The sequence below is a fragment of the Triturus cristatus genome, chromosome 1_2 (genome assembly GCF_964204655.1).
Source record: "Triturus cristatus chromosome 1_2, aTriCri1.1, whole genome shotgun sequence".
Taxonomy (NCBI): Eukaryota; Metazoa; Chordata; class Amphibia; order Caudata; family Salamandridae; genus Triturus; species Triturus cristatus.
The window spans coordinates 964197116-964223159 of record NC_140580.1 but is presented as its reverse complement, the minus strand read 5'-3'; the positions used below and the strand labels follow the sequence as shown (position 1 = coordinate 964223159).

The window sequence follows — 26044 nt, the reverse complement described above, 5'->3', positions numbered from 1 at the left end:
CCATTTTACGTTTCTGCTTCTCGCACTGCGAGAAAGCAGAAGAAGGGTATGCCTGGTAGGGGGTTGGCGAGTCGGGGAGGAGTGGCTAGCCCAATGTTATGGGCGCTGACTGTTTGATCGGCCCCGGGGCCGACCAAATCAGTCATGAGCACTCTCCCGTTTTCTCCACGTAGGCTGCATGCAGCCTGCATGGAGAAAACAACCAACACATAGATGCCTGTACGGACGGCACCCTAGCCAATCACAACGCTGCCATTGCAGCGTTGTGATTGGCTTAGGGGAGGAGAGGGAGGCTGCCTGCTTCTGCTTCCTTTGAGCAAAGAAAAAGAAGGAGACGTGAAGCAGGAGTCCGGGACCAGAGGCGAAGGTAAGTTCTTTTTATTTTTTATATTAAATTAACCCCGCCTCACTGTGTGACCCCCTCCCCGCGCAACCCCTCACCCCCAACCGCATGTCATGCCGGCCGCGGCTGCTGCTTAGCTAACCTATGAGTCACACATAGTCTGCCGTCCTGCTGCACATTCTCACGTTCTACGTGTCTGCTGAGGGTCAGAACAAGTGACAACAATCCTGCATCAGAACTATGGATACTTCTGACAAATTATCAAAGACCATGTAATACCATGTAAACCCTGAGTCCATCTGTTGCCCAGTTCTGGTAAAGTAAGTTAGATTTGAGCACTTCATTTGATAAATATGGGAGTCTGGCTTGCTCCTCTTGAGGAACCCTCTGAGTGAGGTTTAAAGCAAACGTTCACTTAGAATTTGCTTTAGGATTGGGCCCTTTCAAGATGCCTGGCAGGGCTGGAGGGCCCTGTATCTCTTGCTCATTTTCGAGCCATCTTCCTGTTCCCAGATGCAGGGCCTGATTTAGAGTTCGGCAGATGGGTTACTTCGTCACAGACATAACAGATGCCCTGTCCATCTCATTGCAAGTGCCATAGGATGTTATCTTATGTTACCATACCTTATGTTACGTTATGTTACCATACCTTATGTTATGGTATATTATGTTATGATATATATGTTACCATACCTTATCTTATGCTATATTATGCTATGTTATGTTACCATACATTATGTTATGTTATATTATGTTATGTTGTCACCATTAGTTATGTTATGGTACCATACCATACCTTATTTTATGTTATGTTATGTCAGGCAGCGCTCCTTCTCGAGCGTGGGCAGGTTCTCTCCTTACTTCCTGCATGCTGAAGTGATTCTCACTTCCATGTGCTCCAGATGTTTCAGTTGGAACGGAGAAAGTGCAGATCACGGCTGTTAATTTTTATTTGTTATGGGTAGTGGACGGCTACATACTTGTAAAAAGTGGATTAATAAATTTAACTCTAGCACAAGCCAAAGCAGTAAAGAATACGGCTATCCGGAGTAGATGCACAACACAAAACTTCAGGCACCTCATTTAGAGCACTGGGGGGTCGGGGCCAGATGTACGACGTGCAAAATAGCGCCTCGCAAATTGCGAGTCTTGTGCGACAATTTGCGGGGCGCTATTTTGCATGTACAACAGTGTGTGTAACACGGGTTGCGATTCCCAATGGGGTCACAAATTGAGAGGCTCATGAATATTAATGAGCCTCTCGCAATTTACGAGCCCATTGGGAATGTCAGGCCCTCCCCCCGGATGGTGACCTGATGGGCTCAGCAGACCACCATGTCCGGGACTGCTTTTAAATAAAGCAGTTTTCTTTTTTAAAATGCCGCCTGTTTTCCTGAAAGGAAAAAGGAATGCATTTGTTTTAAAAAACAGAAACGTTTTGTTTCATTTTTTAAGGGTAGGCAGTGGTCCCTAGGACCACTGACTGCCCTTAAATTTTTTTGGGGGAGCCAGTCACAAAGGGGAAGGGGTCCCTTGGGGCCCCCTTCCCATTTGCGACTCCATTACCACCCTTTTGAAGAGGGCGGTAATTTGCAAGTGTTTTGCTACCGCAATTGCGGCCATATCGCTTGGACCCTGGTCCTGTACAGCAATGTTCTTTCAAGCATTCGCAGTTCTGGAGCATAGAGAGGCGTAAGTTTTCGCACTTCACTGTTGTGTTGATTGGTGAAGCAAATTACAGCTTTTAGAGTTCAATACAACTCTTGCTTCTTTTGTCTGAGTGCAGTGAATGCAGGCATTCCTATGTGTAGTGGTGATCCAATCGCAGAGAACTGAGTGTGGCTACTGCTTCAGAATGCCAGTCTTGGCCTCGTTCATGGAGAGGATGCTTTCGTGAATCAAGGAAACACGTGGCCTAGGCATGTGTTGATCATCATGTGAGTTCAGAGCCAGTTTAACAATCGCAAGTGTGCTTGGGTGTTGTTTTCGTTCATTTGGAGCTCATCTGGTACTGATATTGGATAGGCATTGAGGGGGGAGCTGCAAGAGTTTGTGTAGCACATTAGAATGACCAGATTCCTGTGGTATCCCACACAACCGCATGCTTGAGGACAATCATTTACTAGAAGTACATATACACGTCTACTCTGGGTCAGATGCAGACATGGCCAGTGTTAGAAATGGGCGTCTCTAGTTGGCAATGGTATACACCTTTGTCCAAATAGGGACCCTTGCTTCTAGTCAGGGAAAGGGGGATACACTCCTGAATAACTCCTGCTCACCCCCATGGTAGTTTGGCACTAGCAGACCGGCTTATCTCAGAGGCAGTGTGTAAAGTATTTGTGAGCAAAAACATTAATACAGTGAAAACACTACAAATGGACACCATACCAGTTTAGAAAAATAAGTACTCTTTACTAGACTTAACACAAGACCAAACGACAAAAATCCACAATGAAAATATGACTTTAAAATGGTAGAATTAGCTTAGTTCAATGTAGATTGTAAATGCAACACTTTACTCTCAAAGTACCTTGGATGCGTCACACAATATAAACAAAAGGGTTGCAGGGAAGGTGATGCATCGGTTCCTTACTTCAGGGGAGTTGATGCGTCGGTTCCTTACTGCAGCGCAGGGGAGGTGATGGGTCAGTTCCTTACCGGAGAGGAGGTGATGCGTCTGTTTCTTACTGTGATCCGGTGTAATGCGACAAGATGGTGCCTCGATGCAATGCGACGATCCGGTGCACTGCGACAAAATGGCATCTTGATGCGATGCGACAACGTTGAATGGGATGCATGCACGCCCGACAGCTGTGCAGTAAGCTTGGTGACTTCTGAGCCGCAACAGGCCCTGCGACACGCTTCTCCGGTGAGGCGATGGCGACCTCTGCGGCGGTGACACGCTTCGTCGATGATGCGACGGCAAACAGCTGCAGCGGCGGCACACTTCTTCGGCGATGCGATGGAAACCGCTGCAGCGGCGAAACGCTTCTCGTTGCGTCGCGCTTCCAGCTCCCAGCGACTTGCAGTCTTCTCAGAGGGCCCAAACAAGAGTAGGCACCTATCTGCAGGCAGAATTCCTCAGCAAGGGAATTCAGGGGAGCTGGTGGTGAAGTCTTGTATCCCTGAGACTTCAGGCAGGAGGCAAGCAGGAGGCAAGCACAGTTCAAGCCCTTGGAGATTCTTCTTCAAGATTGCAAAAGTACACACAAAGTTCCTTTTCTCCTTTCCTTGGCAATAAAGTAACCACTGCAGGCCAACCCCAACAGCATAGCACAGGGGCAATCTCCTCTTTCAGTTTCCTTGGGGGCATATTATTAAAAAACAACGTTAAAATTATCTCCGCTTATCAAGCACTGCATTAAAATTATCGCCGCTTTAGCGGCAGAAAACTGCAGAGAATTCCCATAGAAGCCCATGTTCTGGTGTCAACATGGGCTTCTATGGGAATTCTCTGTGGCATATTATCAAGCCCATTATCGCCGCTTTAGCGGCAGTTTTCTGCCGCTAAAGCGGCGATAATTTTAATGCAGTGCTTGATAACATGCCCCTTGGTTCTTCTCCTTGGCAAAGGGTCGTCTTGATTCCCAGAAGTGATCTAAAGTTCTGGGGTCTGGGTCCCCCTTTTTATATACACAAATCCTTTGTATCTGAAGGCAGAGAGTGTCTGTACCTAGTCCAAACCAGTTCTGGGTGCATTCTGCCAGTGCACAACTTCTTCCTTTGTCAGTGTGGGCCAGGGTCATCAGACGCACCACAGGAGGTGGAGCCAGCATTGTGGAAGGCAGGCACAGCCCTATTCAGGCCGAGGTGCTACTCCTCCCACCACTCCCAATGCAGATAGGTCTATTCAGCCTAGTGCTGACTCACCCTGTCTCCTGGAGCCACCCCAACCCCTGTCACTCACAAACGAGACATGCAATACACAACCTAGCAGAGACAGGCTGGATGGTTAGGCAAGAAAATACCTCCTTTCTAAAAGGGGTATTCAAACACAGAATGTTAAAACCAACTTCACTAAAAGATGTATTTTATCATACCATGTTCCCTGGGTCAGTTAGGATTATAAGAGGTTATAATCAAACTGCCCATTCTGGCCTATGAGAACAGGTAGCCTTGCAATAGTGAAAAATGGCCTTGTGCTGTAATTCACTATCATTGCTGGAGCAGAGTTTTCTATTAGAAAATTCTGGGGCTTTTTGAAGCTCTGGCATGTCTATGCGTTTTATTAATTTATTAATAATTAACAACTAATTATTTGTCTTGTGCAAGTGTATTTTATTAATCAACCTGTTTGTCCTAACACAAGAGAAGGTTACACGAGGGTTAGCATGTGTGTGCTGTTTATGTATTCACAATAACGTGCAAGTTTTCATGTTTAAACGTTGCTGTGTGCTATTTATTTTGAGCACAAAACGCTGTCTGAATTAATGCTCTATATGTCGCAAAGCTAGATAAATGCATACACATAAGGGTGTTAGTGGGGTTAACACTGTTTAATCATTATGATGTAGTAATCTTTATTTTGTCTCTTTAATTAAAGATGGTCTATTGTGGCCTATGGAGGCCTTCATGAAAATAACTGAGAATAATTTGAAGCCTGGCTGAGCTCTGGTGCAGGCGAAATCTGTGATGTGACAAGGGAGACCTCTGCTGGAATTCGGTTACAGACAACTGACCGCAGTCCTTATATGGAAATTTCCGGGAGGACATCAGCAAGTTTGGAGGATCTCCAAAAGAAATGATTTGTCCTTGGTGAACAATGAGCCTCAGAAAGAACTCTGTGCTAAAGCCGGTTTGCCGAGGGAAATGAACTTTAATAGTTTCAAATCCTTGATTCCTGTTCCGAAGTTTGTGTATTATGACTTTTCCTGAGCGGAGATTTCAGGATGTTGCAAAGTTACATCCCTTCCTTCTCGTTCTGCTCAGAGATACAATTTTACTTGTAGAGTTTATGTGGGTTTTCATTGTATTTTGCATTATAAAATGTTAGCTTAGGGAGGGCTCTCCCCGCACTTTCTTTCGTCGCCTTGCTGCGTGAACTTGCGTTGCTGAGGACTGATGCTGAGGACCTAATCCTGAAAGACTTTTCTGAGAGACTGGTCCTGACTCGTTCTGACACTAGTTAGAATAGGTAATTATGAGAAATGATTTATTCTGATTTTATTCTGACTAATTTTAGATAAAGCAATATAACTTTTAAACATGGTGTTGGTTGTTTCTTTCCTTGTCGTTTATTGAAGACTTATTGATTACTGTTTATAGATTGTTTATATTATGTTAGACAGCCACTAAACTGGTCCTATCGCCTAGATATAGATGCAGGGTGCTTTAGGAGTTTTCTTCCCACAGGTTTGCTGCTGGTAGAGTATTGGAGCGTATGTTAGTGAAATGGGCCCTAGCGTATGATGAATGTATGTGCGTGTAACTGTGAAATTACTCTATCCGTGGTAGTGGGCATATTTCTGATACCCTGATCTGTATCAATTTCTCTGGTAGCAGAGGATGGTTTAGATGGTTGTCTTGATCTGATAAGATAAGATTGCTTGTAAATTAGCTTATTGATTTTTGATTTATTTTAATGTTTTTGGTATATGTACTAATACTATATGTTGGAGTCGTAATGTTGAGTTATATGTAGTGCTTCTGGAATTTGGAAGCTGGAAGCAGTTCCGTAGTAGGGCAGCGGAAGGTGTATGTGCTGCTCTCGGGAAAGGCGGGATTGTAAGGAATTACGTGTGACAATTGAAGTTGCGCGTTCACATTGTCTGGGTTCGGAATCAGTGACATTGTATGTTACTATTTAGACATTTCTGGTATATAAGGAGTGTGAATTATAGTGAAGGTTATCTGTGAAACTCTGGTCTTAAGTCCCAGGGATCCGTAAGGATTGCCGTTAAAGCTTATTGCGGGAGGAGTAATAGGTATTCTCTGAGCTTGTTTGCAGAACTGGGCAGAGGTAAGCTGCTTAGTTGTTGTGAGTTATAATTCTGTACAGAGACAGATTGTGCGCTGTTCTCGAGAAGCAGGATTTTGTGTGTATGTACTATATTTTTCTCGTATGAATGTGCGTGAATGCATATACATTTATTGATTGTAAGACTCTTTGGATACGTCCTAGAGGAAACAGTTATGAGATGTATGTAAAGTTGTTAACTCTTGAGAAATAGACACTCTTTTACTATTCTGTGGTTAGCGAAGCAGACAATGGAGATGTTTTTATGTTGTAACTAATAGATTTTGTAGAAATTGTGACACACGAAGTCTACTGAGAGTTTTTGTAAAGGAGGGGTAGACGAGTGACAGAGACAGGAGACAGAGACTGCAGCGGTTATTGACGTCAGAAGGTTCGCGCACTGATTGGATAGTGACTCAGAATAGGGTTCGCGCTAGGATTGGTGCGTTAGTGTGAGTCGCGCAGGGATTGGAAGAGCTGCTTAGTGACGTAGACGCTCCGGGACTGGTGCGTTAACGAGAATTGAGTTTTCGACTTAAAAGTAGAGAGTTTAATAAGTATTAGCTAAGATGTATTACCAAGAAGAGAAAAAGAAGAAAACCTTCTTTGGAAAAGTTAAAAAGTGGTTTAGTAAGGATAAAGAGGTTAAGACAAGAGAGGGTGAATTGCTACCTCCAGCGAAAACACCTGCATCCTTCATGGTTGCGAAATATGGATTACATACCTGTATATGGTTGCAGAATTGGGTCAGGTATACTAAAGAAGATGGTGTTTTAGCATTCCCAGAACATGGTTCATTTAATCTGGCCGTGTTGAGAAATTTACGGGAAAAGATGTTATGCTTGGACCCGAAGCCGAGACCTACACAGTTTGAGGCTTTAGTGGAATGGGAAGAAGAAGTATTAAATCGAGAAAGACAGAGAACTGGAGGTCAGTACAGGTACATGTTTGGGAGGAGACATGATCGTGAAACACATCAGGATAGAATGAAAAGATGGCGAGATGCTACCATGTCAGATGGATTATATCCTATGAGAACAGTTGAAGCTTCGGCTCCTTCAGAAGAAAGGGTTTCTGAGTCAGATAGGAGAAGATATGGAGAGTATGAGGATGAGGTATTGAATGATATGATGTACAAGAGACCACCTCCATATAGATCAGAATCGGAAGAGAGTACACCAGTTGTTTCTCCGATAAGAGATACAGTTGAGAAAGAAAAAATAACACCTGAATCAAGAAATAATAGTTCTTTCAGAGAGGAAAATGCCAGAAATGCTAGACAATTAGCAAAGACGACAACAGAACTGACTGAGAAAATTAGAGAGTTAACGATGAATATGGAAGCTGTTACAGTGCCTGTTACTATAGGTCCGGTAATTCCTATGTTTGACGGACAGAGAGCAGGTGAAAATGGGCTGGTAGTTCCATATATTGCAAATAATTCAGCTGGTCCTTCAGGAGATTCAGGTAAAAGAACAGGGAGAAATGACCTGAGACAAACAAGACATGACACAGGTAGTGAATTAATGGATGTTAGTGATTCTAGTAGTTCAGGGATGCCAATTTTAGAACCGCAAAAAAAAATAGTTTCAGCGAGAAAAACTGCGGAAATAACAGTTGACGACCTAAATGACTGGATGAAAGTTCTTCAGAAAAAGGATAAAGATTCACAAGTTGTTGATGTGGTTAAATTACGTATAGAATTAGAAGAGCTTGTGACAGGAACAGTTCCGACAGAAATCCTGAAAAGTCATCATGATGGTGAATTATTGTTCATGTGCAAGAGCATAACATGGAGGGCAAGAAATACACATGATAGACTGAGAGCGATAGCAAATGAGCAAGGAGTTGACATTGATAAAGTAAAGGCTTTACAGAAAACGTACAGGATGGATTTCACAGAGAAGGACATAGAGAATTTGAATAATTCTGGTAGAACAGGACAAATTAAAGAAATGGTGGCATTATTGCGTAGATGGGGTGATGTGGAAAAGTGGAAGGATAGGTGGTATAAGAAAAGGGATGAATCTGAAGATAGAACAACTTACTCAGCATTTCCAGTGAGAGAAAAAGAGAAACCAGTGGAGCAGTTTCCCATGAGAGAAATACCTGGAGGAGGATACGTACATGTTCCATGGACCAGACAGGATATTTTATCATTTACGAATGATTTCCCTCGATTGAGAGAAAAGCCCGTTGAGTGGTATAGGCAGGTAGACAGGTTTGTAAAATTGTCAAAAGTGCTGTGGGTTGACCTGAATAGTCTGTTTGATATAATTGTTCCAGCAGACTTGTGGACTGAGTGTAAAATAGTTGTGAGTTGGCCTAGTGAGGAATATCCAAGAGATCCGAGAACAGGGGCACCAGATCCAGAGGTAATGAGAAAGTACGATCAGGTGATGGTATACCTGAAGAGTAAAGTTCCTCCAAAAGAGACAGACTGGGTTAAGATAGATCGAACACAACAGGAAGCAAAAGAATCAGTTCATGCTTTTTACGAAAGGCTGATACTGGCTTTTAAACAATTCAGTGGAGATGAACACCTGGGTGACAAGGATTTGAGTCATTTTGTATACAGATTTGTATATGGTCTTAGACCTGAAATTGGTGAGAGAATTCGTGAGCACACAGTGGATTGGCAGAGTAAGAAAGTAGATGAGATTCTGAGACATGCGAAATATTTCAGTGATGAAATTGAAGCAAAACAAAGAAAGCTGAAAGAAAAAGCAATGTGGGCACAGGTGAAAGTTGCAGAAAGACAGGAAGCACAGTTAGTGGAACAGGCAAATAATCCAGGAAATAATACAGGAAATAGACCAAGATTTGCAGGTAAAGGAAGGGGAAGTCTTGAGGAAGCAAAGAAAAAGTTCCCGTGTCACAACTGTGGCCAACTGGGACACTGGAGGTCTGAATGTCCTAATCCACCATTAAATGAGGGTAAATCCTTAAATCAACAGGTGCAGAATGAAGGGAATAACCAGCAGCAACAGCAACAACAGCAGAAAGTTGTGAGACAGCAGCAGAGTCAAGAGCCAAAACCACCTTTACCGCAGAATAGAGGGGTACAAAAGTACAGTCAGGATTTAGGATTCTTCAATGATGAGCAGGTAAACAAACCAAGACGTACTAACAAAGTACAGCAGTACTTGTTAAAGAGTGAAGGGAGTGAGTCTGAGGGTGATTATTGACGGTGCCGAGGAGAGGAAGAAGAGTGCATACTTGGTGCAACTCTAGAAATAGACCAGGCAGGACCATTTGTGGATGGGAAAATAAATGAAGAGAGTGTTACTTTTTTAGTAGACACAGGTGCGACAAGATCAACTGTCAGGTCAACAGATGTTAGAAATCTTCCTCTCTCGGATGAAGCAATCCAAGTAGTTGGTGTAGCCAATACACAAATCAGAACACGTCTTACTGAACCAGTGAAAGTACAGATAGGGAAATTTTCAGACATGCACAGATTTATTGTCTGTGACACGAGTCCAGTGAACCTGTTAGGTAGGGACTTATTATGCAAGATGAACTGCACAATTTTCTGTACACCAGATGGAATAGCTTTTGAGACACCAGATGATGATGTTTTCTACCGCATGACTCTAGAAAATAGAGAAAATGAATTAATTGGTGCATTTCCAGTGTTCAATCCGGAAGATCTGCCTCAGGTGCTGAGAGACACAGTGAAAAGAGCAGTTTGGGATTTTACAGGAGAGGATGTGGGATTGATGAATAATGTAGATCCAGTGAAAATTGCAGTGAAAGAGGGAATTGCATATCCTAACATTCCTCAGTACAAAATGACACCAGAGATAATTGAAGGGATAACTCCTATAATTGAGAAAATGATTCAGCAAGGGGTCCTAAGAGAACTATTGAGTAGTCCGTGTAATTCACCGATAATGGGACTGAAAAAGCCTAATGGTAAGTTCAGGATCGTGCAGGATCTGAGAAAGGTTAATCAGATTGTGGTGGCATGTTGTCCCATCGTGCCAAATCCATCAGTGATTCTGTATCAAATTCCACATGACGCTGAGTGGTATACAGTGATTGATTTGTGTCATGCATTCTTTTCAATTCCATTGCATCATGACAGCCAGCCGATTTTTGCATTTAGGTTTGGCCAGCGTATTTTAGCATGGTGTCGTATCCCACAGGGGTATACGGAGAGTCCTTCGATATTCAATCAGTTATTGAAAAGATCGTTGGAAAGTCTGATCATGCCTGAAAGCTCAGTGCTAGTGCAATACATTGATGACCTACTTGTGGCATCAAAGACACGTGAAGCTTGTGAAGTGGATACCATAGCTTTACTGAATCATCTGGCAGATGGAGGATTAAAGGTATCCCCAGCCAAATTACAATTTTGCAAAAAAGAGGTGCATTATCTTGGACATAATATTGAGAAGGGTCTGAGAAAAGTGACTACTGACAGGATCAAAATAATCAGAGAAATGAAAGCTCCAAAAACTCAGAGAGAAGTGAGAATGTTCCTGGGTATGGTGGGATATTGTCGTCAGTGGATAATTAATTTTTCCCTGATAGCAAAGCCATTGATTAAATTGACAAAAAGTGACATGACAGATCCATTGGATCTAGATGCAGAACAATTGGCAGCATTTGAAGAGCTCAAAACAAAAATGTGTGAAGCTCCAGCTCTGGGTATGCCAGACTATGAAAAAGAGTTTGAACTGTACTGCAGTGAGAGAAATGGATGTGCACTTTCAGTGTTAATCCAGAAACATGGACAATTGAGAAGGCCTATTGCGTACTTCTCATCGACACTTGACCCTGTAGCTGTGGGTTTACCAGGTTGTCTAAAATCTGTGGCTGCAACATGCAGAAGCCTGGAACAGAGTGAGGGAATCATAATGGGGTATCCTGTAAGGGTATTCGTACCTCACAATGTGGCAATTCTTTTGACAAGAAGCAGAACTCAGCATATGTCAAATAGTCGGTTGACTAAGTATGAGAAAGTGATTTTGGGAGCATCAAATGTGACTCTTGAAAGATGTACGAATGTGAATCCAGCGACACTTTTGCCGGATATTGAGAATGTGGGTATAAAGATGGAAGATGATCATGATTGTTTGGATGTGCTTGAGTACTGTACGAAACCAAGACCAGATATCAAGGATGTTCCCTTGCCAGAAAATGATCATGTGTTGTTTGTGGATGGATCATGCCTGAGAAATGATAATGGTGTGCTATGTGCAGCATATGCAGTGTGCAAAGTTTCAGAAGTTATGGAAGCATCACCATTGAAAGGAGTAAAATCTGCACAAGTTGCTGAATTAGTGGCATTGACAAGAGCTTGTGAGATTGGGAAAGATTTGAGAACAACTGTGTTGACTGATAGTCAGTATGGGTTTGGAGTGGTGCATGATTTTGGCCAACTGTGGCTACAAAGAGGTTTCTTGACATCGGGTGGAACTCCGATAAAGAATGCTGAGTTGATTGGAAAATTGCTTGAGGCGATACAGCTGCCTAAGGAGTTAGCAGTTGTGAAATGTGCTGCACATGTTTCAGGAGAGGATTTTATCACTGTTGGCAATAGATATGCTAACGATGTGGCACAGTATTGTGCGAAACTGAACCAATCAATTAACAGGGAAAGAGAAAAAAAGGAAATGTCTTTCCCTTCTGTGATGTTTACTAATGTCCTAGAAACGTGGGATGAAGTGAAACAGTTACAAGATGAGGCAGGAGAAGAAGAGAAACGAGATTGGGTTAAGGCAGGATGTGCTCCAAGAGAAACAGACCATGTTTGGGTCTACAGAGATGGCAGACCAGTGATGCCAAACTCAATTTTGTCGTCAATGGCAAGGATGTATCATGGCCAGGGACATCTGGGGAGGGACGCGATGATTAGGTCCTTTAAACAGACCTGGTACAATGCAAAGTTTAGGACAATTGTGGAAAGCATCTGTCAAAGGTGTTTAATTTGTCAGCAGTTTAACACTGGGAAAAAGACAGTGGTGAGTTTAGGGACAATTGGCAGAGAAGGAGGTCCTTTCACAAGGATGCAAATTGATTTCATTGAAATGCCCCAAGTGAACAGACTGAGGTATGTCCTGGTGGTAGTCTGTTTGTTTTCAAGGTGGGTGGAAGCTTACCCGACAAGGAGGAATGATGGATTAACAGTGGCAAAATTACTGTTGAGGGAGTTGATTCCTAGGTTTGGGTTTCCAGTTACAGTTGAATCTGACAGAGGTAGACACTTTCAAAATGAACTCATTGGTTTGATTTGTGAAGCATTAAAAATACAGCAGAAGCTACATTGTGCATACCGACCAGAGGCTTCTGGTGTGGTTGAGCAGATTAATGGCACAATCAAAAACAGAATTGGAAAAATGTGCTTAGCCACTGGCATGAAATGGCCAGATGTTCTGCCTCTAGTCTTAATGACTATGAGATCTACTCCAGACAGGACTACAGGATTGAGTCCGCATGAAATCATTATGGGACGTGCAATGCGCCATGCATTCGTGCCTGTGAATAAATTGATGACAATAACTGATGACATGATTTTGGATTACTGTAAAGGCCTGGCTGACGCAGTTCATTCTGTGTTTCACCAGGTTGGAGAAGAAGCTACCACACTTGAGAAGAAGCAAGCCCATGATCTGAGTCCAGGTGACTGGGTGAGGATTAAGGTGCACAGAAGAAGAAATTGCTTGATTCCAAGGTGGGGAAGGCCAAGACAAGTTATTCTGACTACAACGACTGCAGTAAAGTGTGCTGGAGTAAGACACTGGGTACATGCAAGTCATACTCTGAGAATTCCAAGCCCGAGAGAGGGAACTGGTGAAGAGTATTATGAAGAGTCAGATTCCAGTGATGGTGAAGATCCTGAAGATACGGAATCAGTGAGAAAAGAAGCAGAGAGAGCTTCAAGAGATTCACTGCGAGTATCAGAGGGAAGATCAGATTCTGTAAAAGAGCCTGAAGTTTCGGGTAGCAGTGGAGGAAAAAGAAAAGAAAAGAGAAAACACACAGAGACTACTCCTGAATCGGAAGAGGAGGAAATTGAAGAACCACTTGAGATTATTCTTGAAGAAACAGGGTCAGAAAAAGATAGAGAGGGACAGATTGCGGAAGACCCCCGAGGAGGTGTAGGGGACATTGATGAGGAGCTAGGTGAAGGGATAAGTAGACAGCAAGAAGATTGCGTGTCGGAGACCCGAGGAGGGACAGAAGTAGGGAAGTCTCAAATAGTGGTGAAAGAATCTGTGAAAGAAAAGAAAACTGCTAAGAAACAAAAGCAAGAGGCAATTGAAACAGAATCGGATGATGAAAATGAACAAACGGAAGGTCGAGTTCTGAGAAAGAGAACTTCGATTGGAGAAAGGAGTGTTAAAGAAAAGCCGAAAAAGGTTGTGAAAGGAGATCGTTGGCCTAACAACAGAGTGAAAAGACTGAGATACAGGATAATAAAAGCAAATACATCGGAAGCTGAACAAGTGAATGAGGTATCCAGTCAAACTTCAAAGGCTGAAGAAGAAGAATCAAAGAGAACAAAAGAACCAGTGGAAATAAAAAGAGTTAAAAGACCCAACCAAAAGTACAGATCACCGGAATGGTCTTATGTGACACTGTCTGAAGAAGGAAAAGAAGAAACAGTGACTCAAGATAATCCGGAAGTGGTCTTGAGAGAAGTGGTTGAGGAAGATACTGGTGAAATCCTGAAAGTACTCTTGACTGACATTGGAGAAGAGTCAGATACTGAGGATTTGAATGTTGGAGATCTGATACAATTTGATGTTGAAGAAATTGGAGTGAAAAATGATGAGTATCCAAACTGAGTAAAAGAAGGATTCACTTGGACTGAGTGAACAGAAAATCTTTGAAGAAGCTGAAGAATTTGGAATAAACGTTGGAGATTTGAAGAGTTCTAATTACAGTAGTGGAGTAGTAGAAGTTAAAGCAGAATGGCTAACATAGAGAATAATCAAAATAGATGTGCCTTCTTTAAAAGATGGTGCAAGATGTGCTGCTGTTGTACTGGAATATTAATGCTTCTATGGGGTGTTTTAGTTTTATTAGTTACTTTTAAGGTTGAATTTGGAATTGACACAGAAAATATGACTGATATAGAGAAGAATTCACAAAAAGTAGTTCCAATTAGAAGTAGTAGTTACATACACAAAGACAGGTCAATTAACAATTTTTCTAGCAATGCTTTTTCTAAACTGTTATATGAATATGTGAAGACAATGGAAGTGAGGGATTGCTATGTCTGCATGCAGTTACCTGCATCCGTTTCAGAGGGTGTTACTGATCATCATTTACCAGCTACATATGGTATTTCTTGTAGTATTTTAAGTAGTGTTTTTTATTTGTTAGGGAAAATAGATTATAAGATGTCTAACAGAGATAGTATTTTTGGGCATTTGCCAATGAACAAAGAGCTGAATCCAGCTAAAGAAGCTAACACTTTTGGTGAGATTTTTATTGAAGAAAAAGGACTAACATTAGATTACATTTTTAAGAATAATTTAACTTGCAGTTTGAAAGAAGAGGAGAAAGCTTTCCTAGATATGGTAGAGGAAAGGAGAGTGAACATACATGAGAAAGCAGGGAAATATGAAATGAGTGAGACAATTTGGGACATTGAAATGGGAAAAGAGTTGAGAAATGGGGCTAGTCCAACTTTGGCTCTAGATGCACCGCAGAAGGGTAAACTATGCATTACCAGAAGGAAATCCCAATATGATACATATTTTGTGGGGACTAGTGAATGTCATGATACATACTTTGTTGCGACTGGTTGGGGTTTTAGAGGTGGAGAAGATACTATTTTTCCAGGAGTGTACTATGTGTGTGGGAACAAAGCTTATTACAGGTTGCCTGACCATTGGTATGGCACATGTTATGTGGGTTTGGTTTTTCCTAAGATTTTTCATACAGATAAAATAAGTGATGTAGAAGATATTAACCTATTAAAACGTTTTAAGAGAGAAACTTGGTCTGAAATTGTGGGTGATATTTTTGGGGTTTTGATTCCAGCAGTGGGAATTTCTTTAAATGCTTATGGAATTCGGAAATTGTCCACAGTGGTTGATCGTTTATCGACAAATACCGCAGGAGGATTTCTTTTGGTAAATACGGAGTTAAGTGCCGTACGTGCCATGTCAATGCAAAATCGACTTGCCCTTGATATTCTTTTGGCCAAGGAGGGTGGAGTTTGTGGAATTTTGAAAGTTCAACATTGTTGCACTTACATTCCTGATGAAAGTAAAGACCTGAAGGTCTATATTAGAAATATTACTGATTTGCATGAAGATTTAGTACCACTTGAAACTGGGAGTTTATGGACTAAACTAGCTAATAAGATGATAGCTGTTAAGGATTTTATTGCAAGAATAGGTAGTACTATTATAGGTAGAATATTGTTTCCCTTGTCTTGTATAATTGTTGCTGTGCTGATACTGAGATTAGTGTATGTGTGTTGTAAAAACAGGAGAGGGAAAGAGAAATTGAAAAATGAAAAGAAAAATAAGAATTCGAAAAATTCGAAAAGAGAACCAGAAGAGATTGAATTAGAAGAATTAAGGGAGAGTGTTTATTTAGAGACTAAGAGAGATGATGAAAGAGTGACTGGTGTTTAATGTTGTGTAAGGGGAAAAGACATTTCTGATTTCTCCTAAAATGGGACTAAATTTTCACTAATTTTTTTTTTGGGTTTATTTGGTGATAAAATCCCCAAAGGGGGGATTGCTGGAGCAGAGTTTTCTATTAGAAAATTCTGGGGCTTTTTGAAGCTCTGGCATGTCTATGCGTTTTATTAATTTATTAATAATTAACAACTAATTATTTGTCTTGTGCAAGTGTATTTTATTAATCAACCTGTTTGTCCTAACACAAGAGAAGGTTACACGAGGGTTAGCATGTGTGTGCTGTTTATGTATTCACAATAACGTGCAAGTTTTCATGTTTAAACGTTGCTGTGTGCTATTTATTTTGAGCACAAAACGCTGTCTGAATTAATGCTCTATATGTCGCAAAGCTAGATAAATGCATACACATAAGGGTGTTAGTGGGGTTAACACTGTTTAATCATTATGATGTAGTAATCTTTATTTTGTCTCTTTAATTAAAGATGGTCTATTGTGGCCTATGGAGGCCTTCATGAAAATAACTGAGAATAATTTGAAGCCTGGCTGAGCTCTGGTGCAGGCGAAATCTGTGATGTGACAAGGGAGACCTCTGCTGGAATTCGGTTACAGACAACTGACCGCAGTCCTTATATGGAAATTTCCGGGAGGACATCAGCAAGTTTGGAGGATCTCCAAAAGAAATGATTTGTCCTTGGTGAACAATGAGCCTCAGAAAGAACTCTGTGCTAAAGCCGGTTTGCCGAGGGAAATGAACTTTAATAGTTTCAAATCCTTGATTCCTGTTCCGAAGTTTGTGTATTATGACTTTTCCTGAGCGGAGATTTCAGGATGTTGCAAAGTTACATCCCTTCCTTCTCGTTCTGCTCAGAGATACAATTTTACTTGTAGAGTTTATGTGGGTTTTCATTGTATTTTGCATTATAAAATGTTAGCTTAGGGAGGGCTCTCCCCGCACTTTCTTTCGTCGCCTTGCTGCGTGAACTTGCGTTGCTGAGGACTGATGCTGAGGACCTAATCCTGAAAGACTTTTCTGAGAGACTGGTCCTGACTCGTTCTGACACTAGTTAGAATAGGTAATTATGAGAAATGATTTATTCTGATTTTATTCTGACCAATTTTAGATAAAGCAATATAACTTTTAAACATGGTGTTGGTTGTTTCTTTCCTTGTCGTTTATTGAAGACTTATTGATTACTGTTTATAGATTGTTTATATTATGTTAGACAGCCACTAAACTGGTCCTATCGCCTAGATATAGATGCAGGGTGCTTTAGGAGTTTTCTTCCCACAGGTTTGCTGCTGGTAGAGTATTGGAGCGTATGTTAGTGAAATGGGCCCTAGCGTATGATGAATGTATGTGCGTGTAACTGTGAAATTACTCTATCCGTGGTAGTGGGCATATTTCTGATACCCTGATCTGTATCACCAACTTCACTAAAAGATGTATTTTATCATACCATGTTCCCTGGGTCAGTTAGGATTATAAGAGGTTATAATCAAACTGCCCATTCTGGCCTATGGGAACAGGTAGCCTTGCAATAGTGAAAAATGGCATTGTGCTGTAATTCACTATCAGGACATGCCAAACACATCAGGGCATGTCCTACCTTTTACATACAATGCACCCTGCCCATGAGGGTGCCTTGGGCCTACCTTAGGGGTGACTAAAATGTAGAAAAGGGAAGGTTTAGGGACTGGCAAGTGGGTACACTTGCCAAGTCGACATGGAAGTCCCAGACTGCACACAGGCTCTGCAATGGCAGGCCTGAGCCACATTTTACAAGCTGCTTCTGTGGGCACAATCAGTACTGCAAGCCCACCAGCAGCATTTGATTTACAGGCCCTGGGCACATATGGTGAACTGTACTAGGGTCTGACAAGTAAATCAAATAATCAATCATAGAATCACTAATCCATTACATCATTTTACAATAGAGAGCATATGCACTTTAGCACTGATCAGTAGTTGTAAAATGCCCAGAGTCATAAAACCACCAACAATAGGTCAGAAAAAATACAGGAGGAAGGCAAAACATTCAGGGATGACCCTGCAAAAAGGGCCAAGTTTAACAGCCAGTCACTCATACAGTTTATCCAACAGTATATCATGATTAATCACAGAGAAATCAATTGAGAGATTGAGAGTTAATAACGCCGTTTTCTTGTGTCTGTAAATAGAAAGGAGGTGTTTGTCAATAATTGTATTTCAGTGACTAAAACATTGTTACAAGATTCAGAAATAAAGAATATTGTTAAATAGCTTTGCATTCATTTTTTGCAGACAACTATGGAATGTCTGATCTCGCAGCTGTTTTGAAGACTCTTAAAGCCACCCCAAAAGGAATAACTGTACTGTACACATCCACAGTTAACAAACACAAGCAAATTTAATTTTAATTAAGACAGAAAGCTGATATTTCAAATCACACAGTCCGGAAGATCAGCATGGCTGGGAAAAGGCAAAATGTGACTTAAAGGAATATTATATTCATCAGGACATCTAAATTGCAACTACTGCAGGATGGATAAAGTACAAACAAGGGGAATTATCTTTTCCTGATATAGAGAAAAAGGTTAGAAACCAAATACACAAAATCATAAACCCAGAAAATGTTGTACTAGCTATGGACCTGGAAAAAATAGCCAATATCTGTTTACAACATTACATAGAGGTCGATCACTCAGATTCATAGATTACTAGTCAGTTCATTTTTCATTATCTAAATAAATTAGTAATTTTGGAACTTTCGACATGACAATATGAAAGTCTGACAATGCTGTTCTCTGAAGAAGATATTTTAAATACAATAATCTAAACCCAGTGCATCTAACAACCATTTTTACAAATCTCCCTTCTAGTAAGAAGAACAAGGTCAAAAAGAAGCTGTCTTTTGTCTGCATTCATCACATCCAGGTCACTCACGTATCCAAAAATGTTCAACATCAATCTTACCTTTATCTCTGTCTGCAAAATGCAAGTGACAATATTACTCGCATCTTCCCAGTAGGACCTTATGGGAGTGCATTCCCAGAACATGTGGATGTCATCAGCTTTCTATGCCCTGCACTTTACAAAGATTGAAGAATTCCTCTTGCCCATTCTTTCCAGCCCATATGGCGTCCAGTACACCTTGTGCAAAGTGAACAGAAATTATTTTTTTTAAGCAGGTCTGGCTGTACTATAAAGCATAGTCATTGATACTTGCCAGTTGTCCTGTATCGTGGTCGTTGGTAAGTCTCCTCCCCATAAGTCCACTGGTAAGTTGAAATTCCCATCCACCAGGTCTAATAATGACAAATACCAAATTGTCATTTCTTTTTTCTTCGGGGCTCTAATGGAAGTCAGTCCCTCTAGCTCATTCGTGAGGATCCCTTGTCTTCCACTGTGTGGGCCCAACTTCTCAGTTGATGATATTTGAACCACGAGAGACCCTCCCCAGTAATTTTAATCAGATCGCCCCAAGACACCAATTTTCCTACTCGCATCAATAGAGCTCACCAATGATTTCCTCCTGATCTCATGGGCTTGGCCAACTTATCTGTTAAATATTCTGGAGTGCTCGGCGAATCCCATACAGAGGCAGAGTCACTGTAATATAACAAACGAGTCGTTTCCCTGATCTGCATCCATAACTTGGCTGCTGACGGTAGCACTTTTAACCTAACCTTCTTAAAGAAACATTTAACTCCAAACTTGTAGTGAAAGTGTGAATTATCCCCTCACACCCTTCACCATTGCAGAGAACATAAAACCTATTTCTGAACCTTGTAGGTCCCTCTATTTGCCCGCTAAAATGCTACAGTATTTAACTATGAGGCCCATGCATATTATTCGCAGTCGGGAACCCCAGGCCTCCTTTGCCCTTCTTCTTGGTTTTTCCATAATATCCTCACCCCTCTTTCAACCCAGATGAAACTGGAGATATTCCCTTGCAAGTTATACAACCACTCCTTTTTGAAGGATAGGAGTATGGCATTAAGTAGAAAAATGAACTTCGGTAAGATCACCGTTTTTACCAAATTCATACTACCCACAAGCATTAATGGTAAATGAGACCCGCTCCTCAATAATCTGCTAGCCTCCAGCATTGCTTTTGTAAAGTTAGGAACTGTTAGGAATGCGAGGGAGATGAACATCAGGGACAGATCAAGCAAGAGAATAAGGATTTGGCTATCTTTGATAAACTGGGTGAATATAATTGTATAATTATGTTAGCTACTATATACTATAGTTAAGAATCTCAGGAGGGCACTTGATGAACAAGACTTGTCCACTGATTACACCTCCTTCCGACTTTGGCATTCAACCTTAGTTGACTGACTACGATATACCATTGGTTACCACAATGGAATGTTGAACATCTAGCTCCTGTAGGCGTGGTAATGAAGGGTTAATGGTTTAGGGAGCATGATGTTAAGGTTGTAGTGAATGAGGACCAAAAAATTAAATATCTGATCTAAATCCTAGTAAAGCCAGCAGGGATGATGCTCTTTATACTGAATTCTATAGTATGTCCACACTACAATTAATTAAAAGCCTCAAGACACTGTTTAATCAAATGCTCACTGAAGGGAAGCCTCTGCCCTCTTTTAAATTATGAGTTCAAGTGAGCTTATTAAAACCAGAGACGTGGGGAGGAGCCTAGCGCGCATCCAAGATGGTCGCGTGAGCACAGGGCTCCCCGGACCCTCGCTGCTCCTCGGAATTTATCCTGACTTTATCCTGACTTGGCTGACGGAATCTGGAAGGCGAATTCTGGCTGAACGTTGACCTTCTTTAAGAAACCGAATCGGACCTGGGAATCCTGATCTAAGGTGGTTTGAACTTTCGAGGCCCAATCGATGGCTGTGCCCGGTGCGAGGGTGACCTGTGGAGCCGGGGCGTAATTGAACAACAGCGGCAGCGGATCTGTGCCAGTTGCCGCTCCATTACTTTCGGTTTCACTTTTGGATCCCTGAGGGGCTGGAAATCGTAACTGCTTGGAGCGGCTGGGTGTTTATCTCTGCTGGATGCCCTTGTCTCCGCCTGCCACCAGTGTGCCCGTTGACTTTGGTTTCCTCGCCCGGCCACATCACGGTATCTGGTGCGGCTCCTGACTGAGTGGCCGGTGCCCCCTTGACGCTTGGCCGGTGGTCCCCGTTGGTGAGCGTGGTTCTCATGGGTGGCAGGGGGGGCCCCGAGGGGCGTAAGACTAAGACATCCCTCCGCGGGGGACCGGTCCAGACGAACAACATGGACCGCTATACTCAAGGAAGAGGGTCCCCTGGAGCGGCCGGTGCCCCCTCGGACGAAGCTGGTGGTGGCCCGTCCATTTCTTCGGATCCGTCCCTGCAGGACATTATGAGCGCCATTAACGGCATCAAGGAGACTATTGCTACGCAATACGAGGCCTTGGCCCGTAAAATCGACACGGTGGCTATTGATGTCGCACTGATTCGGGCAGATCTCTCTAAGACCAACGAGAGGGTTCAATCGCTTGACGTGCGGACGTCCACCCTGGTTGCGGATGCGTCGGACCAGCGGGCCACTCTCGGCGACCTCAAGTCGGCCAACGATCTGATGGCCCGGCGGCTGGAGGACTTTGAGGGACGGGCCCGCCGCAATAACATCTGCGTCATAGGCGTCCCGGAGACCTCCGACAACCACCCGGTGGATCTCATGGTGGAGGAGCTCATCCTCAAGCAGCTTGCCCCCGCCGGCCTGAGTAAGTTCTTTGCCGTGGAGCGGGCCCATCGAGTTCCGGGCGGTCGGCCGCGGCCGGGGGCCCCCCCGAGGCCTATTGTTGCCAAACTTTTCTACTACAGAGACCGAGATGTGATTTTGCAGGCCTCGCGGGCCCATGGCCCGGTCCGCCATGAGAATGCGTCTATTAACTTTTTCCCGGACTTCACCCAACTTGTCCAGAAACAGAGGATGGGCTTCCAGGGGGTAAAGCGTCGCCTCCGCGACCTGGGTCTCAAGTACTCCATGCTTTTTCCTGCTAGGCTCCGAGTGGAACACGACGATCGGACAACCTTTTTTGACTCTCCCGCGACTGTGAGTGACTGGCTTGACTCGCTGCCGGGCCGCGGGGACCGGCCTGGGCCCTTTGCTGGTACCGAGGGTGGCGGGTCTCCCTCGGAGTGACTTTGGTCCTTGACTTTGCCATTTTGTACTGTTCGGCTGGGTTCAACTTCTTTTTTGCATTTTGTTTCATTATGATCTATGTGGGGGGCGGTCGGGGACGGGTCCCTCTCCTCCTCCGGGGTCTTTCCGTAGAATGGGGTTTATGGGGCGACAGGCACACTGCAAGTTGGGGTGGTTTTTCGGGTCGCAGGGGTGCAGGGTGGGGGGAGTTGGAAGTGGGGGGGTTGGGGGGTTTTGATTTGTGTGTTTTGTTTTTAATGCGAGGTCTTTGTTCTGTTCCAGTTTCGGGCGTTGCGCTATCTGCTGGGGGACCCTTGATCGATTGGAGGGGATGGGGGGGACGGGTTGAGGTTGATGTCATGGAACGTCAATGGATTGGGGGACCGTATCAAACGGGGTGTTGTGCTGCAGTATTTGCGACGTATGTCTCCTGATGTGGTGTTTTTACAGGAGACGCATCTGGTGGGTAACGTTTGTCATGCCATGAACAGGGGGGGGTACCGACTCGTTGCCCATTCTGGTTTCACCACTGGCTCTAGAGGGGTTGGCATTCTCCTGCGTTCTTCACTTCCGCTGGAGATCACCAGGGTAGTCCCGGACGATAGAGGGCGCTATGTGGCTTTGACTGGGCGGTGGGAGGGGCAGTCCCTTTCCTTGGTCTCTGTCTATGTTCCCCCGGGCCTCCAGAACTCCACCTTTTCAGACTTGGGTCGAATGCTGCTTGAGCTTCCTGACAGTCTTCTGCTTATGGGTGGGGATTTCAATTTGGTAGTCTGGGGCGACCGGGATCGCCACCCGCCCAGGGCCCTCCCTGCTGCGCAGGCGTGGCTTGGCGGATTCTTGGAGACCTTCGGTCTGGTCAATTGCTGGAGGTTAATGCATCCTACACAGTGTCAGTACACCTTTCACTCTGGGGCGCATGGGAGTCTCTCCAGATTGGATTACTTTCTTATGCCCGCGGCCCAGACTGCCCGGATTCGAGAGGTTAAGCACCTGGCCCGGGGTATTTCTGATCATTCCCCACTGTGGTTGCTTTTTGACACTGGGACGCGGTCTGCTGGGCGGATCGCTCCTATTAACCCTTGGTACCTGCGGGACCCCACGATCCGCGATAGCCTGGTCAAGTCGATTGACCAATACTTCCTTGAGAATGATGGGTCGGTGATGTCCGCAGTGTCCCTGTGGGAAGCTTTTAAGGCAGTACTCCGTGGGCAGGCCCTATCCCAGATAGTGGCGGCTAAGAAGGTTAAGATGGAGGCGGTGGTGAAGCTGGAGACCGACATCTTGGGGTTGGAGGCGGCCTTGGAGACGGGTGTCACTCCGGATGGGCTACATGCCCTCAGCCTGAAGCAGTTCGAGTATAAGTCCCTTGTCACTGACGCTGCCAAGACCATGTATAGGGAGCAGCAGGGTAGGTTGTATGATGCTGGGGACAAGGCTGGTAAATTGATTGCTTGGCTGGATAGGAAGGAGAGAGTGAATCGTGTGGTCCCAGAGCTCCGGGTTGCGGATGGAGTGTGTGTGACTGAGCCTGGCGAGATTGTGGAGTGTTTTGCTGACCACCTCCGGGCGGTGTATTCCCCGGTGTCTGATAGAGATGAAGACGACTCTCGTCTTCTACTACGGGATATTGCCCTGCCCGGCTTATCCGTCGAGGACCGTGAGCAGTTGGATGCCCCCTTGTCCGTCGATGAGATTGCTACTGCGATTAGCTCCCTTCGCTCGGGCAAAGCCATGGGCCCCAATGGCCTGCCGATCGAACTATATAAACTACGCCCGGATAAAATTGCGCCCTTCCTTCGTCGTATGTTTCAGGAGTCGAACGAGAGGGGTTCCCTTCCCGCCGACCAGCGTCTGGCGACTATAGTCGTGATTCCCAAGGAGGGTAAACCACGTGACCGCTGTGCTTCGTATAGGCCTATCTCCCTCTTAAACGCAGAACCCAAAATCCTGGCTAAAGTCCTCGCCAACCGCTTGCTGAGCGTTATCTGTGATCTGATTCATCCGGATCAATGCGGCTTATTCCCCCACCGTAATACCGCTCTTAATCTGCGGCGTCTGCACGGCGTCCTAGCTAGGGCGGAGTACTTTTCTGAACCAGCCGTATTGGTTTCCTTGGACGCCACCATTGCCTTTGATACCATCGAGTGGCCGTTCCTCTGGGCGGTCTTGGAGAAGTTTGGCTTTGGGGATGGATTTCTTAGCTGGGTGAAGCTTCTTTATGCCGGACCAATGGCTCAGGTGGTTGTCAATGGGCGGGCTTTCCGGCCTTTTGCTCTCGGGAGGGGCACTAGGCAGGGGTGCCCGTTGTCCCCTCTGCTTTTTGCTCTTGCCTTGGAACCGCTCGCCGCCTGGCTCCGCTGGGAGCCCTCTATCAGAGGGATCCGGTGGGCCCCGGGCTTCGAGGATCGGGTCTCGCTGTACGCGGATGATATTCTTCTGTACCTCACCTCGCCGCGACAGTCGCTTAATGTTCTCTTTGATGTCCTCACTTCCTTTGGGAGAAACTCGGGTTTGATAATTAACTGGTCCAAATCTTGCGTGTACCCTATCTCTGGTGGCCCTCCCCTTTTGCCGCCTCTACTTCCTATCCAAACGTCTTCATCCGGCTTTAAGTACCTGGGGGTATATGTTTCGTTGGACCCGGCGGTCCGCTATGAGCAGAACCTCCTGTCTCCACTCTGACGTTTGAGGGTGGATACGGCTCGTTGGTGTAGGTTGCCCCTGTCTCCGCTTGGTCGCGCGGCCCTGTTTAAAATGATGTCCCTTCCCAGATTTCTTTACGCACTTCAGAACTCCTTTGATGTCATTCCGGTGGCCTACTTTCGGGAGGTGGAGAGTCTGCAGAGGAGACTGGTTTGGGACGGGCGGGCGCGTATCGCTTTGGCAAAGCTTACTCTCCCCTGGTATGACGGGGGCATCGCGCTTCCTGACATTAGACGGTACTATTGGGCCTCCCAACTGTCGGCAATTAACCATGCCACGTATGCTCCTGGTCTGAACCCGGCGTATGAGATGGATAAATTCCTGCTTCCCGGCGGTAATTATAACAGAGCGCTTTACTCCCGATCTGCTGGTAGGACCCTCACGGGCCCTACTAGGATTGCGGTACGGGTGTGGAAGGCGGCGAATGTAGCGATGGGCTGGAGTGAGCGTTTAACGTGTGCCACTCCCTTGTTTGCCTCAGACCGCCTGGGGAGCCTCTGGACGACGAAAGGCTTTGAGCACTGGGACACGATCGGCATTAGCAGAGTGGGGGATCTGTGGGTTAAAGGCGCGGTCAAGACCTTCGCGGCGCTCCGGAGCGAGTATGAGCTTAGTGAGAGGGAGTTTTTCCGCTACGCTCAGGTTCGGCATGCCCTGCTCTCGGTTTTTGGGGAAGGGACCACGGTCCCTGTTTCTTCGCCCCTCGAGGACCGCATACTCGACGGTCACGTTCCCGATAGTACTATCTCTTTGATCTATAAAAAATTGATAAATAATCGGGCTGACCTCTTGGTGCGTCTACGGGAGGCATGGACGGGGGATGGGGTTGAGTTGGACGACGAGGACTGGCAGTCCGCGCTGTCATCTCCTAAGGAGGTTGCCATCCCGGCCCGTCTCCGTTTGGTCCAGCTTAAGATTCTCCATCGCGTTTACGTGACGGGTCCCCGATTGGTCTCGATGGGGTTTTCTGAGGACGGGCTCTGTAAGCGTGGCTGTGGGCTCAGTGCCACCTTTCTCCACATCCTGTGGGAGTGCCGCGAGGTGGTGGAATACTGGCGTCAGGTGCATGAGGTTATGAGGCGAGTCACCGGGGTCACGCTGTTGCCGGAGGTGCGTCGCTGTGTTCTGAATGTGTGGGAGCCCTGGGGAACATGATAGCAAAGAGGGACATAGCGCAGCTTTGGGGTTCGCAGCGGCCCCCCACCGTGTCTGTCTGGAAGGAGAACATGGACTGGTGCATGTTCAGGGAAAAGACTGTGTATGTGGCTTGTGGTAAACCCGGGGCTTGGAGTAGA

The 26044-nt window shown here is 44.7% G+C and overlaps 1 long non-coding RNA gene across 1 annotated transcript; it reads left to right on the top strand.

Moving 5' to 3' along the window:
- Positions 1–323: 323 nt before the first annotated feature.
- Positions 324–5485, top strand: LOC146868460 (uncharacterized). Its single transcript, XR_014966229.1, has 3 exons — positions 324–367; positions 2130–2280; positions 4890–5485. It is a non-coding gene; the product is annotated as an uncharacterized LOC146868460 (long non-coding RNA).
- Positions 5486–26044: the final 20559 nt, after the last annotated feature.